Source organism: Scylla paramamosain, chromosome 15 (genome assembly GCF_035594125.1).
Source record: "Scylla paramamosain isolate STU-SP2022 chromosome 15, ASM3559412v1, whole genome shotgun sequence".
Lineage (NCBI taxonomy): Eukaryota > Metazoa > Arthropoda > Malacostraca > Decapoda > Portunidae > Scylla > Scylla paramamosain.
Genome location: NC_087165.1, coordinates 4,566,390 through 4,580,781, shown reverse-complemented (window position 1 = coordinate 4,580,781; position 14,392 = coordinate 4,566,390).

The window sequence follows — 14,392 nt, the reverse complement described above, 5'->3', positions numbered from 1 at the left end:
TCCTTCCGTGTCATTTTTCCTTTGATCTCTTTCTTGTGACAGGAGAAAGGAAAGGAGGACAGGCGCGGATAAACGTTTTTGAACGATCCTTTTCATCTTGTAGCATTTACATTTGGGTTTAGAAAGGAATGAGAGAGAGAGAGAGAGAGAGAGAGAGAGAGAGAGAGAGAGAGAGAGAGAGAGAGAGAGAGAGAGAGAGAGAGAGAGAGTAGGGGAGATGGAATAAGTCAGTGAGGTGCTAACAGGTGAAGTGGAATGCTAAAATGTTTAAATAATTTTTTTAAGTCATTTAAGGATCCGATGATTGACTACAAACAGACATCAAGTGACCACCATGTGGGTGGCGCTTAGCATACCTTTGTAAATCACATTAACTCAATCAGTTATTATCCTTCCACCTTCACAGTGCATCCCCGATACTGACTCGTGCTCAGACACGAAAAGTCACTTGTGTATAATGTCAATGTCAACTGATTTTCTTCCTATTTGCAACTGCGTTTGTGGGATCATTATTTTCTGATATATTTATCTGATTTTGATAGCGTTGGAGGGAATGGAGAGTGTGTTCTCAAAAGAAAGTTACAAATTTTTAGTATTGAAATATTTACCTGATAATACAGATATGTTCCTTCCTTTAAGGAGAGATAATATGCGAGTATAAAAGATTCTTTTAAGTTCACAGGAACGTTCAGTAAATAACATTAATTGATTTTAATAATATACGACTTTTAGAAAAAGTTTACAAATTCAAGAACCACACTTAATTGATTCGTATGAACATTTAAAACTAATATTTTTTCTTTTGTTTTTCTTGTTTTAAAAGTTTGTTATTTTGTTTTTATTTTTTCATCAAAATCTTTTCCAGATCTAGAGCGCAATTTTAGCCTCACCTTTCCCTGACTCGTTTATTTGTTTTAGTGCTTTATTTAATTTTACATAATTTTATCTGTATATTTAATTTGTTTATTAGTTTCTGATATTTTCATTATTTTTCCCTCTTCCTTTACTTTTTTCATTCATGTTTATCACACACAGTCAGTCCTCAGCTTCCTTTTCCTCCCAGACCTCACCATTGTTCGGTCCGGCAAGTTTTCGAAGTTTATATATATATATATATATATATATATATATATATATATATATATATATATATATATATATATATATATATATATATATATATATATATATATATATATATATATATATGATTTTTTTTTTCAAAACGTTTCTTCAGTGCCTCGTTTATATTGTTTGGTGGTGGTAGCGGTGGTGGTGTATCGTTACTGTGATGTCAATTTTTGTTTTACTATAAAATGATGTGCGCTCTTCCCCCCACTCTCTCTCTCTCTCTCTCTCTCTCTCTCTCTCTCTCTCTCTCTCTCTCTCTCTCTCTCTCTCTCTCTCTCTCTCTCTCTCTCTCTCTCTCTCTCTCTCTCTCTCATTATTTAAACATTTGCAGTAAGTACAGTGATATAATCAGGGAGGACATATTATTAAAGTTTACACCATCGTGTGATAAACTATCGCGAAGCTACTGTCCACAGAATTACACATACTACAGACTATACACTGCACACTGTACACTATAAACTTCAATGTCAAGGTGGCTGCTGCTGTAGCCAGCTGTGGGCACTAACCTTTGCCTGCTGGGTGGACATTTGCCTGATGTCCACAGCAGTGGTGAAAGCATTCCACAGCCTGACCGTTGTGGCAGGGAAGGCGCGCTGGTGGGTGGTGGAGTAGGACCTTGGGACCTCCAAGAGGGAGTCGTTGCTCAGCACCGTCCTCGTGCATCGCTCAGACCTCCTCTAGGTGGCCCTCAGGTCCACCAGGTGCGACATGTGCTGGACCTGTGCTTTGTGTAGCACCAGCAGAGCGGTGACTCTCCTGTGGTGCACCAAGCAGTCCAATGCTGGAGCTGCTGGGCCAGTCTGTGGTGTCCGCTGCTGCTGCTGTTGCCATGGTTGCTGGAGTGGTCTCTGCTGGTCCCCTCCTTGGATAAGGCATTCTGCCCCACCTTTGTACCTTATCCAGCAGGCTGAGATGACAGCGGGCGCTTGACATCCATGTGGAGGGGATGTACTCCATGTCAGGTCTGACTTGGGCATTGTACAGGGTCAGCAAGTCATCAGGGTGTTTCACTCGGCGCAGCAGTGTCACCTTCAAGGAGGCATTTCGGGCCACCTTCTCAAGGTGCTTGTCAAAGTGCAGCCGAGAGTCAATCTCTACGCTGAGGATGTCAATGCTGTCCTGTAGAGGAATGACGTCTTCCCGGAGCCTCAGCTTTCCACGCAGCTGGTCCGCGTCCTGCCCGGCACGTGATATTACCATGGCCTGGGTTTTGTCGGGGGCAAACTTGACTTGCCACCTCTCTCCCCAGGCCATCACGTCGTCCAGCTGTCTGTTGACGGAGGTTATCACGTCCTGTACTTCATCCCTTGAGTAGGATCGAGAGAGAGAGAACAGTCATCAGCGTAGGCACAGGCTACGGGGGTGCCCTGTAGGATGTCATTCAGGTAGATGTTCCACATCGTCGGTCCCAGGACTGATCCTTGTGGAATAGAGGCCTGTACTGGGTAGCTGGCTGAGGTATGTCCGTGCACCACCACCCGGAGACTCCTGCCCGTGAGGTAGCTGGAGAACTAACTGGTGGAGTAGCTCCCCAGCGACGCCTAGCTGCTCGAGCTTCGCTATCAGGCCTCTATGCCACACCCAGTCGAAGGCTTCAGTTATATCGAAGTCCCTCCCACCAGGGAGGGACGGCCAGTGTCGAGGGCGTCATACCAGGCCTTAGGAAGGAGAAGGAGGTCTGAGGTGGAGCGGCCTTTTCTGAAGCCAAACTGCTTTGGCGACAGCAGGTGGTGCTGCTCGGGGTATTCGGTGAGTTGCTCGCTTTTGATCATCTCGAAGATCTTACTGAGTACGGAGAGAAGTGAGATTGGCCGGTAGTTACCTGGCTCAGACCTCGACTTCTTTTTATGCACGGGTGTGACTTGCACCTCCTTCCATAGTGACGGCCAGACCCCCTCGCTGCAAACAGCAGCGAAGAATTTGTGCGAGAGCGCCAGCGAGCTCAACAGCACACTTTTTGAGATGTGGGGGACACGCCGTCAGGAAAAGGGGCCTTCCTGGTGTTGACATCCCTCAAGTGTCTTCTTCTGATGGCATCCTGAGAGATGGCAACGCCCTCCAGTCTCGAGGCAGTGAGGCGGGGGAGGGCGGGGAATTGTCTGTCTGGCTCTGGAGTTGTCATTTTTTCAGTGAACTGGCGGGTGAAGAGGTCTGCTTTATCTTGGTTGGAGACGGCCTTATCCCCGTCAGGCTTCCTAAGGACAGGGATGCGTTCAAGAGAGGAGACACCTTGCCTCTCCTTTATTAATCACCACCACTGCTTGGCATCAACCTGGCTGGAGGCCAGCTTCCGCCTCATATCCGCCTTCCACCTTGCCTTGGTCCACTTTACTGTCTTCGTCATGATCTTGCACAATCTTCTATGTGGGGCTTTGTTACACTGTGTGGGATGCCTCTTGTATCGCGTCCAGGCTTTGTACTTTTGCTCAGCAGCAATCTTGCACCTATACCCGAACTAGGGGTGGTCCTTTGGGCTGGTTGAGTACATCCTGTGTGGCACGCGTTGCTGCTGCAGTGTGCAGAGGACAGTAGTGAGGACGGTGGTGTCATGATGCGGGTCCCCGGTGAATATTGAGTCCCAGTCTGTCAGGGCCAGGGCCTGCCGCATAGCCATCCAGTCGGCGCGGTCCCACAGCTAGGTGACTTGTTGATGATCCTCATCACGCGCCGGGGCAACGCTGACGGTCGCGAGCACGACATGATGGTCAGAGCTGCCCACACGGTCGAGAGGGCGGCACTGAACATATTCTTGAGGCAGGTCCGTCAGCACTGGGTCCAGGGAGCCTCCACGCTGATGTGTGGGAAAGTCCACATGATTGTGGAGTCCCTGCACTGCTGTGAGCTTCGTGAAGGCCCTCATCACCAGGTGGTGATTTAGGTCGCCGACAATCACTACATGCTGACAGTCGTGAGTAGTCATGATGTCGTCCAGGTGGTCTGTCACATAGTGAAGCGGTTTGCTGCCATGGCACTGTGGCCGGTACACAGCGCAGAGCAGCAGGGACCTCTTGTCTTGGAGAATGATGCGGAGGAACATCATCTCCATGACCTCGAGGATGTCACAGTGGGGAGCATATCTACCTGTAGGCTGTCTCGGAAGCACACTGCCACACCACCTCCCCGCCCACCTTGACGGTCACCCCCTGATCCAGTGGGAGTAGCCAGGAATTTTGTCACAGGTGATGACACACGTATCGTTGAGAAAAGTTTCCACTGTCACCACTACGTCTACTCGTTGTCTGAGAACGAATGAGTGGTTCAGTTCCTCGACGTTTGTCCTGAACCCCCGCACATTGGCTGACAGGACTTGCAAGCTGCTGGTAGCCATGTTACTGGTGGGTTAGTGGCTGGGAGTTGTGGGATGGGTGGAACCAGAGCGGGAACGCGGTGTTCAGCGATGTATGGTCTCTCTCTCTCTCTCTCTCTCTCTCTCTCTCTCTCTCTCTCTCTCTCTCTCTCTCTCTCTCTCTCTCTCTCTCTCTCTCTCCAGGAACCGGTATTGACTTTTTTCCTGACTTAATATGAAGGAAAGGAAAAGTTAAAAGAAAGCGCCTTATTCAATATTCGTGGCTAGAGCCTCCCGCGTCTTTCTGTTTAATTAGCAAAATGACAAGCATCCTGGAAGTCGCGGTTTTTAATTAAAGTAAAAATGAGAACTTGACGCGCAAGAATGAGGTGGAAAAAAAAAAGCACGAAGATGGTATGGATGGTGAGTTTGAGAGAGAGAGAGAGAGAGAGAGAGAGAGAGAGAGAGAGAGAGAGAGAGAGAGAGAGAGAGAGAGTCTTCAAAATCTGACTTCTGCCAACGGCTTTGGAAAGAAAATTACGGTACAAAGAAAGCATCAAATATTTTACAATAGTAATAATGTAGGTACTACTACTACTACTACTACTACTACTACTACTACTACTACTACTACTACTAATAATAATAATAATAATAAAGAAAGAAAGAACAAGGAAAAAGATCTATAACCCGGTAAGTTTATTTAATTAATGTAGTATGCACTTTTTTCACTTGCATACAAATTGGATTTATGCAACACTGTAATTCAAATGAACCGAACAAGTAAGCATAGTTTTGGAGCTCTTGTTAAACCAATGACCACATCCATGCCACTAAGCTATTTGTGCTGTGAGTGTGTGTTTAAGTTGGGAAGTCATGTTTTTTTTTTAAGGTTTTGATTATTTTCGTGTAATGTATCCGTAATTTCAATCAATTCCCTAAAGTCTACAATGATAAGGATTGATTGACCTCGTAGTTTCCCATGAATTTTCAATATTTTTTGGGCATTGAATGAATATATAAATAAACAAACGAACAAAAACTATAATCAGAACATTAAAGTATCTTGTATATGAAATATATATTAAAAACAAGATTGAGGTTTTGCCTTTTATCTCTGAATATTACATCTGATGTTCTTGTCACACCTGATGTTCTAATTCTATTACGCATGTGTGAGTGAAAAACTCGAAACAGTTCTTGAAGCCTGCAAATATCCACAGCAGAGAGGCCCCGGATTAGCGTGGTAGCGATTGTTGGTTCTTCCATCCATGTTGTCGATCTCTGCTCTTCGTGATGTAATGTGTGGTGGACAGCAAGATAAAGCAACTAAGAAATGATTTCCGATGTTCTGTTTTACTGAACCAAGCATTTCGTGACAATGACAATCTCGTAAGCATCCTTGTATTCCATGACTTCTTAGAGCACGTGGTGTTCCTGAGAAGTCTTCGAAGGTTCTTTGCCATGTGGAGACTCACCGGTTTTGTAATTCAGGATCTGTATAGCTGTGCCAGATGGGTATCATAACTTAGAACATCTATCATAAGTCGTATATCGTAAGTTATGATAGCGAAACCGTCTTTCAAGACCGTCTGATACATGTAGCGCTTGCTTGATTTCAGATATTAAAAGACGAAGCAAAGACTGGCGTTTACTACTAATTTATAGCTTGTGTAAATATGTTTTTCGTTTTTATGTATTGGGATAAGAGACCTATTGGGTTAAGATAGAAATTCAATCTTTGAAATACGGTAAATGTGATCCCATAGGAATGCCTCAATTCAAACACACAGTGTTCAAATGGTTTGGTGACAAGGAAGGCTTTCTCGACGATTCTCAAGACCATCATTAATGCACAACTGCATTTTATCAGCAGCTAAGTGTTATGATCACCTTAATTTCGGGGGTAAGCGGATTTCTCCTTTCTGTGTCACTGTTAGGCTTCCGTCACTAGATCGGTGACAAACAGAATACCTGCACGGTCTAAACACTATTTTGTGATGAGTTTCACGTCACTAAATTCATTCAATACGTCCTATCTGAGTAAATAATTCCTGAGTTGGAGATTTGGGGCAGCCATCCTGGCTTTGGGGAACGTCTGTCATAAGCCGTTAGAACAGGGTGGACACAGTCTTAACATCCCTTGCGGATTTATGACAGACGCTCGCAGTTTATGACAAGAATGTGCCATTTTGTCCTATCTAAGACACGTTTCATAGCCAAGACTCGCAAGGACCGCTTCGTGAATACGGCCCCAGAAGCGGTGTAATAGCCCAGAATATACCCGGGGTCATTATAGGCTGGGCTGTTTTATACCCGGGATATACGTTGGGCTAGGCCAATTTATACCTTCAGCTATAAACTGGGCTAGACAATACTATACTCCCTAGTCCAGAATATACCCCCCTCCAGAATATACCCCTCCCTTTTCCATGTAACGAATGTATTACTATATTACATACTGATATATAATAATGGTGCTAATGCGGATCATGAAATGATCTCATAACTGTAGATATTTCTTGTGCATTGTACATTGAATCCTACTAAGGCCTCTTCTCGCCTCTTTGTACTAGGTGAACATATATAGAGTTAAAATTTAGTGTGATCTACTTGGAGTGTAAAATTTTGCCCGTTGTGTTTTCTTGATTGTTTGAATCATGAAGTGATTCGGCAGATAAAAAAAAAAAATCATTACGGGATTCTGTGGGGAGCTACGTCCTCGGTACAAGTTTAAGAATCCAACGCATCACATACACGATGTATCCTAGCAGCCAGAAGACTAACAGACATAATTATGTTATTTTTATAAGTTTGAAGACCGGAGGAATCTGATTTCATCTGTATTTCCAATCTGAAAAATCTCCCAGTAATTATGATAGTTCAGTTTTAAAAGCCATGTACATGGAAATATATGTAAAACTGGAGAGGAACAAATATAAAGAAGTATTTTATCCCTTGTTAAAAGACCTGAATGATTGCTCTAAAGCCCATTTCTCGAAGTGAAAGCGAACATGTCTTTACAGCAGGTTATACTACTTCATTTTTTTTCTTTTATGTTTATTTAAGGACACTGATCTAGGAAAACAAGAAGGAAAGAAAAGAAAGCCCACTGAGGAGCCGGTCTCTAAAGAGAAAGACAGAAGGATTAACCATAATTGGACCTCTCTCTTTAATTCAAACCTCTCTCTTTAAAAAACTCATATCATAGGAATGGGGAAATTCAGAAGCAGGTAGAGAGTCTCACAGTTTACCAGTGGAAGGGATGGAATATTGAGAATAATGATTAACTCTTGCATTAGAGAGATGGGCAGAATAGAAGTGAGGGAAGTCTTGTGCAGCGAAACCGCGGGAAAAGGGAAGGCAGTTAGCAAGATCAGAAGAGCAGTTAGCGTGAAAATGGTGGTGGAAGATCGCAAGAGATGCAACATTGTGGTGACGAGAGAAAGACTGGAGACAGTTAGAGGAGAGGTGTTGATAAGACGAAATGCTTTTGATTCCACCCTGTCTAGAAGAGCAGTGTGAGTAGAATCCCATCCCCCATACATGTGAAGCGTATTCTATGCATGGACGGATAAGGCCCTTGTACAGAGTTAGCACCTGTGGATGGGTGAGGAAAACTGGGAATCTGAGAGGGTGAGGAAATCTGGCAGAAACAACTCAGAATGTCCAGCTTCATTGAAGATAGGTGACAAGATTTTAAGTTTCCAGCATAGATAATTAATAAAAGGTAGACCGAAGTTGTTCAGTGTGGAAGTGGACAGCTCAATGTCACTGAAGAAGACAGGATAGTTATTTGGAAGGCTGTGCTGAGTTGATGTAGGAAATAAGTTTTTGAGGCATTGAACAACACGAAGTTTGCTCTGCCCGAGAGGTCTTAAAAGAATTCAATCTACATTGCACAAGAAATATCTGCAGCTGTTAGATCACTTCATGATTCGCATTAGCGCCATTATCTTCTGATAATAGAGCAATATACTTGTTGCATGGAAAAGGGATGTGGTATATTTTCACCTCGTGGTATAGTCCAGCCCATCTCAGCTTATACTTGGGGGTATAAACTGACCTAAACCAATTTATATCCCGGGTATAAAACAGCCTAGCCTATAATAACCCCGGGTATACTCTGGGCAGGGGTATACTCCGGGTTATTAGGCCGGTAGTGACATGTGCTTTCTTTGTGTGTGTATGTAGTGGAGGGAAGTTGACATGGGGGCGGCAGCCTAAGGATGGATTGGAAGTAGCGAAGTCTTTCCTGCTTGTCGCTTTTTTTTTTTTTCAGCATGTAAACCTTTCCCATAACTCAACCTGTCTTCGTAATTTACAAAATTAGTCAAGCGGGCTTATATAATGACACACACACACACACACACACACACACACACACACACACACACACACACACACAGTAGTATATTGGTATCTGTTTCAGATGTTATCTTGAATTTCGAAGACTTAAAATTTCCGAGTTTTACACAAATCAGATTTTGGTTTCGTTAGCGGTGCCATGGTATGCTCGTGGTCGCTAAAGAAAATGGACGTTAGAGGTGGACTGAAACATTTGAAACATTTATTCATCACTATAGTTGAATACAAATATGAAGATACCTTAGGTGGCGCAGGTGAGGGAATTCTACCTGGCATCGATATCACTTCCACCTCAAACAGGGAATTGAGACCTGAAGTACACGAGGCCTCACCCGGCGACCTTGACCGCAAACAGATAACGTCACTGAATAAGCACACCCTTGTCACTCATTGTGGACTCATTCCCATACATAAATCATTGTTACTATCCTAAAACTGGGAGCATTCGCAGCATTACAGGTGTAGCTTTGTATATTGAAATATTTAAAGACATTGTTATTATTATTATTATTATTATTATTATTATTATTATTATTATTATTATTATTATTATCATTATTATTATTATTTTACACACACACACACACACACACACACACACACACACACACACACACACACACACACACACACACACACATACCTTAATTTCAGATACACATTTCCACGTTATACCTCGCGTGAGATGATGCGTCACGCGACCTTGATATTAAAAAAAAAAAAAAAGAAGAAGAAGAAAAGAAAAGGAAAGCAGTCCATAAAGGTGGGAGACGGCCCCGCCCACGCACCCATCGGTGCCTAGCATAGCGACAGGTGTGCTGCCACCAGGTGTGAAGAGGAGACACAAGTGTTGTTGTGGAGGACCGGAGTACCAGGAAATTTTGTGGAACGAGGCAGATAAGTTGTGGTGAGAGGCTCGAAAGTTTCTTTTTTTTTTTTTTTTATGTAGGAAGGACACTGGCAAAGGGCAACAAAAATCTAATAAAAAAAAAATGCCCACTAAAATGCCAGTCCCATAAAAGGGTCAAAGCAGTGGTCAAAAATTGGTGGATAAGTGTCTTGAAACCTCCCTCTTGAAGGAATTCGAGTCATAGGAAGGTGGAAATACAGAAGCAGGCAGGGAGTTCCAGAGTTTATCAGAGAAAGGGATGAATGACTGAGAATACTGGTTAACTGTTGCGTTAGAGAAGTGGACAGAATAGGGATGAGAGAAAGAAGTAAGTCTTGTGCAGCGAGGCCGCGGAAGGAGGGGAGGCATGCAGTTAGCAAGATCAGAAGAGCAGTTAGCATGAAAATAGCGGTAGAAGACAGCTAGATATGCAACATTGCGGTGGTGAGAGAGAGGCTGAAGACAGTCAGTTAGAGGAGAGGAGTTGATGAGATGAAAAGCTTTTGATTCCACCCTGTCTAGAAGAGCAGTATGAGTGGAACCCCCCCAGACATGTGAAGCATACTCCATACATGGACGGATAAGGCCCTTGTACAGAGTTAGCAGCTGGGGGGGTGAGAAAAACTGGCGGAGACGTCTCAGAACACCTAACTTCATAGAAGCTGTTTTAGCTAGAGATGAGATGTGAAGTTTCCAGTTCAGATTATAAGTAAAGGACAGACCGAGGATGTTCAGTGTAGAAGAGGGGGACAGTTGAGTGTCATTGAAGAAGAGGGGATAGTTGTCTGGAAGGTTGTGTTGAGTTGATAGATGGAGGAATTGAGTTTTTGAGGCATTGAACAATACCAAGTTTGCTCTGCCCCAATCAGAAATTTTAGAAAGATCAGAAGTCAAGCGTTCTGTGGCTTCCCTGCGTGATATGTTTACCTCCTGAAGGGTTGGACGTCTATGAAAAGACGTGGAAAAGTGCAGGGTGGTATCATCAGCGTAGGAGTGGATAGGACAAGAAGTTTGGTTTAGAAGATCATTAATGAATAATAAGAAGAGAGTGGGTGACAGGACAGAACCCTGAGGAACACCACTGTTAATAGATTTAGGAGAAGAACAGTGACCGTCTACCACAGCAGCAATAGAACGGTCAGAAAGGAAACTTGAGATGAAGTTACAGAGAGAAGGATAGAAACCGTAGGAGGGTAGTTTGGAAATCAAAGCTTTGTGCCAGACTCTATCAAAAGCTTTTGATATGTCCAAGGCAACAGCAAAAGTTTCACCAAAATCTCTAAAAGAGGATGACCAAGACTCAGTAAGGAAAGCCAGAAGATCACCAGTAGAGCGGCCTTGACGGAACCCATACTGGCAATCAGATAGAAGGTTGTGAAGTGATAGATGTTTAAGAATCTTCCTGTTGAGGATAGATTCAAAAACTTTAGATAGGCAGGAAATTAAAGCAATAGGACGGTAGTTTGAAGGTTAGAACGGTCACCCTTTTTAGGGACAGGTTGAATGTAGGCAAACTTCCAGCAAGAAGGAAAGGTAGATGTTGACAGACAGAGCTGAAAGAGTTTGACTAGGCAAGGTGCAAGCACGGAGGCACAGTTTCGGAGAACAATAGGAGGGACCCCATCAGGTCCATAAGCCTTCCGAGGGTTTAGGCCAGCGAGGGCATGGAAAACACCATTGCGAAGAATTTTAATAGGTGGCATGAAGTAGTCAGAGGGTGGAGGAGAGGGAGGAACAAGCCCAGAATCGTCCAAGGTAGATTTTTAGCAAAGGTTTGAGCAAAGAGTTCAGCTTTAGAAATAGATGTGATAGCAGTGGTGCCATCTGGTTGAAGTAGAGGAGGGAAAGAAGAAGAAGCAAAGTTATTGGAGATATTTTTGGCTAGATGCCAGAAATCACGAGGGGAGTTAGATCTTGAAAGGTTTTGACATTTTCTGTTAATGAACGAGTTTTTGGCTAGTTGGAGAACAGACTTGGCATGGTTCCGGGCAGAAATATAAAGTGCATGAGATTCTGGTGATGGAAGGCTTAAGTACCTTTTGTGGGCCACCTCTCTATCATGTATAGCACGAGAACAAGCTGTGTTAAACCAAGGTTTAGAAGGTTTAGGATGATAAAAAGAGTGAGGAATGTATGCCTCCATGCCAGACACTATCACCTCTGTTATGCGCTCAGCACACAAAGATGGGTCTCTGACACGGAAGCAGTAGTCATTCCAAGGAAAATCAGCAAAATACCTCCTCAGGTCCCCCCAACTAGCAGAGGCAAAACGCCAGAGGCACCTTTGCTTAGGGGGATCCTGAGGAGGGATTGGAGTGATAGGACAAGATAAAGATATGAGATTGTGATCGGAGGAGCCCAACGGAGGAGAAAGGGTGACAGCATAAGCAGGAGGATTAGAGTTCAGGAAAAGGTCAAGAATGTTGGGCGTATCTCCAAGACGGTCAGGAATACGAGTAGGGTGTTGCACCAATTGCTCTAGGTCATGGAGGATAGCAAAGTTGTAGGCTAGTTCACCAGGATGGTCAGTGAAGGGAGAGGAAAGCCAAAGCTGATGGTGAACATTGAAATCTCCAAGAATGGAGATCTCTGCAAAAGGGAAGAGGGTCAGAATGTGCTCCACTTTGGAAATTAAGTAGTCAAAGAATTTCTTATAGTCAGAGGAGTTAGGAAAGAGGTATACAGCACAGATAAATTTAGTATGAGAGTGACTCTGTAGTCGTAGCCAGATGGTGGAAAACTCGGAAGATTCAAGAGCGTGGGCACGAGAGCAGGTTAAGTCATTGCGCACATAAACGAAGCATCCAGCTTTGGATCGAAAATGAGGATAGAGAAAGGAGGAGGGAGCAGAAAAGGGGCTACTGTCAGTTGCCTCAGACACCTGAGTTTCAGTGAGGAAAAGAAGATGAGGTTTAGAAGAGGAGAGGTGGTGTTCTACAGATTGAAAATTAGATCTTAGACCGCGAATGTTGCAGAAGTTAATGAAGAAAAAATTGAGGGGGGGTGTCAAGACACTTATGGTCGTCGACAGAAAGGCAGTCCGACCTGGGGACATTTATGGTCCCCTCCCCAGATGGGGACTCCGAGGCTGGTGTAGGAGTCGCCATGATGATTTTAAACTTTTTGAGTGAAGGGTGTGTGTGTTATTAGGTGCTTGTAGTTTTGTGTGGAGGAAGAGAGTTGTCTTTAGAGGACAGGCTGTGACTGCCCCCTTGTGTTGTGAGACACAAAGGGAATCGTTCAGTGAGGTCACAGCTGGGTTTAATGATAAGTTCACAGCACCCCCTGAACAGTGCTTTAGACCTCACTGGGAGTAATTATCGTTTCGGCAGGTGTCTACTGCCTCCTCCTCCTAACATACATAAAGGATCCTTACATAAAGGATCACTGTTTTCTTCATTTTGTTGAGTCATAACGTTAATGCTTTCTCTCTCTCTCTCTCTCTCTCTCTCTCTCTCTCTCTCTCTCTCTCTCTCTCTCTCTCTCTCTCTCTCTCTCTCTCTCTCTCTCTCTCTCTCTCTCTCTCTCTCTCTCTCTCTCTCTCTCTCTCTCTCTCTCCACTTCACCACCTGACCATTTTCTCAATGTATTTACGTTTCTTGTGAAAGCTTTCGTCGTCCAGTGGAATCGTAGCCGTCGTATATGTACAACTTACACTACGGCTAGAGATACGTACATACGTACATTATAATGTGACATTTTACGTTTTATTTGTTAGCGTTATATTATTTGTAGCAACTGGATGTTATATATGAACAGTGTATGGCGCGCCTATGCGCCAGCACAACAGAGTGAGAAGGGAATGTAGTGCCCAGGGAACGCGTTGAGCTTGCCCTCTCAGCTATTTCTCTCGCCGAAGGGTCGGTTGTTAAGACGTGAGTGTTGGTAACATGCATGCATGCATAATGCATGCATGCATGCATAATAAACATCATGGGCTGTAGGGGCCCAGCAATGTCTCCAAAGCTATTCACGAGTCACGCCTACACGTCAGACGTGTCTCGGGAGGCGCGGAGAGTAAATCCCAGTAAATCCCCGAGTTCTCATCCCGGTAAATCCCTAAGTGTAATCCCTTGCATACAACCAAGAGGATGCCTGTTCCCCGCACTGTATCACGCAGACGAGAAGGCGACTTGCTGTGTTTGTGCTGGTGGTGTTCATCTGCAGAACCGACTGAACCAGCTAAAGTGTAGGTAACTGTATTGACTCATTTATTTTACGGAATTGACGACGTCAAGTGTCACGACACTGATGTACTGCAATACCTGTTTTACCTATTGATATACTCCTTTTTGTTATTCTCAGTATTAATGATAATTTGTTAATTCACGGGTTTGAGAGCGAGTACTGCACAGCTTGTTTCAGTCACCTTCAGTACAATACATTAAACAAGCGTCGTACGGCGCTTACAGTCAATTCCGTAAAATAAATGAGTCAACAGTTACCTATACTTTAGCAGGTTCAAACGGTTCTACAGATGAACATCACCAGCACAAACACAGCAAGTAGTAGTAATTGTGGTGGTAGTGATAGTGGAAGTTGTGGTGGCAGTAGTAGTAATAGTAGCAGGAGCTGAAGCAGTAGTAGTAGCAGTGATTGTGGTGGTGGTAGTAGTAATAGTACTAGTGCCAGCAATAAGTAAGTAGTTATCACTACTTATCATTTGATAAATCAAGAATGTAAAAACGAGTGCAAATTGAAATAAATCTTTTGAC